We start from the raw sequence: 5,319 nt of genomic DNA, 5'->3' as shown, positions 1-5,319 counted from the left end.
AAGGTAGTTGAAAATCTTAAGATTTATGTAAGCCTAATATTAAAAAGTAGGTAATAAATCCTTGAAGCTGTAGCGCATATTCAAAGGGTTCTATCAATCTAGCTTTAATTTGCAGAGAAAGCTTTGCTGCACCACAAAACGTTTCATTTCAACATAGTTTACGGCTGCGTTTGACGTGTTGTGTCACTTTGCACATTGTCTACACCTTCACACTGTTAGAATATATCACTTTCTGATCCGTGTTGGAAATGCACATGACATCGACTGTGTTCTAATCCCACGCCCCAAATCCACACCGCACGCACGCCACATAAACACATCTAAAAGACTTTGTTCCCCTCACTCCATCGCACAAACACCATTAATCAAAGCATCCCGCAAAAATGCCTACACATCAATTTCATCGTGCTGTTATGGATCCCCCCGTAACCCACCCTGCCACCTACATAGCTATCACCACCAGCCCCTCTCATCCCCGATTCCCTGCACATGAGTAATTGTCAGAGCCTCTGAAGTGATTGTGGCTTTCAGTGCTAATGGAAGCCCCGCACATTCATTAGTCAGTCCAGGAAACGGGAGTGCTGCAGAGCGTCGGGGGACCTGTGAGTTATGGCCAGGGTGAACTAACCTCTGTGGAATGGCGGGCGACGGCGGGGGTGGTGGTGATAGAAGACCCACGCAGGGTTTTTTTGGCCGCACCTTCCGTTCGTCCGTCCGTGGAGAGGAGCCGACGGGCACCAGGCGGAGAGGGCCAGATCCCATCGCAGCTGCCGTGCGGTCAGATGGGCGCGGTAATGGGCGTATAGGCTATTGGGGAGGTAGAGTGACAGGGCGAAGATTAAGGGTGTCGTTCGGCCCGGTCGCATGCAGAGACCGGGCGAGTGAGGCAGGGCTACCGTGGCGATTGGACGTCTGACTGGATTTCGCTCTCGTTTCGGTTTACACGGACAATGACTGAGGGGAGAACTTGATTTATTTGGACATACTTTGGCATGAATGCATAGAGTGATCTTTAACACCTGGAGACACTGAAAAATATCAAAACTGTGCAGATAATAGCCACATAAATTGATTGTTGCTAGCCCTGAACACGTGCAATACTGATATAACCATGTGCAATACCGTCATATTCATGTGCAATACTGAATTAACCATGTGCAATACCGTCATATTCATGTGCAATACTGAATTAACCATGTGCAATACCGTCATATTCATGTGCAATACTGAATTAACCATGTGCAATACCGTCATATTCATGTGCAATACTGAATTAACCATGTGCAATACCGTCATATTCATGTGCAACTACTGTCATACTCACAAGCAATTAATGTCATATTCATGTGCATACAACTGATGTAAATAAGAGTGTTTTTGTTTTTGTTTACTTACTTACCATTAGTATTAGTATTTCTTATGCTAGCTATTTTTACTTTACTTTATTTTTATTTTATTTGATTATTAGTATTTTTTTTATTTTTTTTATTATTTTATTTTTATTTTTATCTTTATCATTTTATTTTATTCATTCATCTTTTTTTTCCTACCATTCCCTATTAAGATATTAGAGGAGTTTTGTTAATAAGAGTTTTTTTTGTTTTGTTTTGTTTATGAGAGTTCTTCTATTAAGAGTGTTTTTTTAAACTTCAGTTATAAGTTATCTGTCCTTCCCCCTGTATCTACTGCATTGTAACACCGCAATTTCCCCATGTGTGGACAATAAAGGATTATCTTATCTTATCTTATTTGGTTGACATAATGTGGTGTAGCTGCATTTGGAGCCCAGAATGTTATAACAGCATCAATTTCCACATGCAGCATTGATATATCGTCATTTGTCACCACATTCTTCTGCAAGAAAAATAAGATTACTGAGACATGCACGACACATCTTACATTGCAAGTGTATGTTGTATTATTGGGTGATCCTTTCCCTGAACACATTTGTTGTCATTTGTATTGCTTTTTGCGTAAACAGGGTCGTTTTTCTGCAAGTTAAAATGACGCTATCTTCTCACAACCAGTAAAATCAATATTCATTTGCAAGTTCTTTAGCAAATTGCTGTTACCATACCACGATCGTCAATGCAGCATGTTCCAGCGCAGAACGTCCCTCTCGTTTGCACACACATGGACAAAGACACAAGCCCAGCAAGACGTCTCGATCAATTCAATAGACATAGTGAATTTACATTTACAGTGGACTTCTCTAAAGCTGTATGCTCATTCAGGACAAGTGTGGGATTTACGAGGAAGGCAAAGGGGAGGAATGCAGCTGGGGGGTGTCGGGAGGGACAGATTTGACCCACTGATGGCAAGAAAACAGATAGGTTTGATATCTGAACATGCCAGCACTTGCGCTCTGAAGGAAAGGGATATCTCCACTTTGAGTCATTCAACACAGCGACTCCGCACCTCCAAAGAGCAACAAGAAGCAGACAGAATCTCAGCAATGCGCTTAAGCCTTCTTCATTTCCTACGTCTAGACCCGGGCAGTCCCTCTGATACGAGGCTCTAAACTGAAAGTCACAACTAAGCGCGACCGGGGGTTTCTGAACAGCGACAGAGGCCATGTAGCTCAGCATGTGGTTAAGTAAACAGCTAACCCTAATGCTAAGCGCAGGAAGGGTGAGCTCCAGACATGAGTCAATCAATGCAAACAATGCAAATGAAATACAAATCTAGTCATTGACGCTATGAGCAATCAGGACGCTTAAAGTGCCTAATTAAAATGAAGTTAAGATAAATATGTTTTAAATTGTTCTAAAAATATATATATACATTTTATCCCAGAATGACAAATGTTTTTAGGTTTATAATTTTAGTTCCTGTTTGTTATTGATGACATCACACTAGCAAAAACTCATCTAATGTCACGTTTTCTTTTTTAATTGACAACTCAACTGAAAATTTTTTTAGAGGGTCAAACTATTGTTTTTTTAGTGTGAATTAAGCACAAACATTGGATAGAATGAGTGTCCCTAGTGTGATGTGACTTGATTGGTGTAAAACTATAATTATTATATTTACAACATAATAGAAACCTGTCATACACCCTTCAGCATGTGTTAAAGTAAATATCTCAATATGCAGAACTATTTAAATATATCTAATTTATGCCAATGAATAGTCTAAAAGTAAACCTGTAAGTAAATGAGCCATAGCACAAAAGACATAAGCTGCAATAAATCAAGTACAGAATGAAGTAGTTATTACCATTAATGACTCGTACATTTTTATTATTTGACCCTCTACAGCAAAAAAAATAAGGAAAGGTTTCCTATTAAATGCAAATAAAAGAAGATACACACAAAACATATATAGTCCCACTGAAAATATTGTTCCATTTATCATTTATTGACATGCCTGAAAAGAAATGTGTTACTAAAAAAAGGAAATCAAATATCAAGAACGTACAAGCGACTCTTTTATGTGGATTTCATCTGATGATTCTGGTACAATTTGAGTTTTGGTAATCACGTGGTTCCAATATCTCCTTTCAAACACTTCCCATACCTTCACACAGATTATTGGAATACATGGAATGACATAACTGACCGCATATAGAATGAACACTATGTAAATATACATGCATTTGCAATTACAGACACACTGTCCAATTCACACTGCACAATACTGTACGGTGTGAATAAATCTCAACACTTCCAATCGAAGCAGAGAAGTGTGTGCTCAGCCATGCACCGCTACATAAACCATTTGGGAGAATTTGTAAATGCAACTTTCTACCATTTCTTCCATTTCTTCCATTTCCTTCACACTGCTACTGCTGTCAATCTACAATGGCTGAATCAAACATAGGCTGGGAATTGAACAAGTTATTCATCTCATTGCGAAAAGTCAGATTTGAACGAAAGATACACAACAAAATACTACGTCTTCTTTTGAAACTGTGTGCTCCAGTTGATGAAAGCGAAAAACAATGATGAGGCAATAAGCAACAAATTCAGCACTCTGGGCATTGTAAAGCATACATTAATGTGTAATTGAGCACTCATGTCTGCTGTTGTCTTTTCATCTTGGGCAATTCATCATGAAGGCATGTTGCCATAAAAAAACACCCAAGTAATTTGAGAAGAAAGCCAAGGTTCACGCTACAGACTCGGCGCACAAGAGGGCTTTGGTGATGATAAATAAATTCCATGCCTCGGAAGTAAATCTGCCCACTGTAGATTAACAAAAAGCACGCAAAAAGGTTGCAGTTGACATAACTTTGCCTCGGTTGTGTTTTAGGGGACACAATTAATTACATAGCAGTACAAATTGAAACAGTGGCATGAAGAGCAAACAGGGAACATAGAGACGCATTAACGTAAATACAAAAACTATTAAGCTTGATCAAATATCTCATATACAGCTCTGTATGTACGCCATTACTGTAAAGAGAGGAAAAACAGTGCGATATCTCACGCTGGCATATGTAAATTTATGATGTGTGCCTTCAGGATATGCTACGCCAAGTCAGCCATTCATTATAAGGGCCTATGGAGATAGCAAACAATCCTGCTGTCAAACTCCTGTGCGTATCATTACACTTGAAAGCATCTGTCAGACAGCATCTGGTGAGGACAGCAATGTGTCTCCATTGAAAGTAGCATTATATGAAATACTTCTCAAAGGTGCGGTCTTAACATCAGCAACATTGTAAAGTCTAAATTTGCACCAATCAGACGATGTTAAGGTGTGGAAAATAATGTTTGTGCTTATAATCTTGTTTGTGTGGATGGTATAAATTTATTGTAACTTGGCATAATTTACTTAATCTAATTTTGCACATAACAGCAAGAAAATTAAACCTAAACCGTTATAACCCTTTAGTCAGAGGAACTACCCAAGTCCCCTGTGCTCGTGTTCACACAGAGATAATAGAGGCTGAAAGGGTCGTACTGACTAACTGTAGAGTGGAACATTTCAATATTTAATTAAGTGGGGGTTAAGAAAACAAAGTCTTCATTTCTCTGTGCTGTAAATTTGCACATAAAATTGTGATTTTAAAAAAAACCCTCCAAAAACTAAATTAAATAAAGCACTAAAACACACTGTAGTGGTTTTCACAATGTAGGGACTTTTTCCAGTTTCGTTTTCTTAGTTTTAGTTTTGGGGGCCACACTTTGGGGACTAGCTCCTAATCAGGGGCAAATACTTTCAGTAAAAAATATTTTTTTGTGAACACACACAGAAATAATTTTACAACATTAGCTTCATTCTAAAATATGTTTCAATAATCTTCTGATCTTCTGATTTTGTTGTTTTGCATCACAGTTTTGTGCAGGTTGACTGGACTCAAATGTAGAAGAA

The sequence above is a fragment of the Eucyclogobius newberryi genome, unplaced genomic scaffold, assembly GCF_026437365.1.
Source record: "Eucyclogobius newberryi isolate DKJ021-1_F unplaced genomic scaffold, fEucNew1.0.hap1 SCAF_7, whole genome shotgun sequence".
NCBI lineage: Eukaryota > Metazoa > Chordata > Actinopteri > Gobiiformes > Gobiidae > Eucyclogobius > Eucyclogobius newberryi.
The sequence above is the reverse complement of the archived record's forward strand: the minus strand, read 5'-3'. Positions refer to the sequence as shown.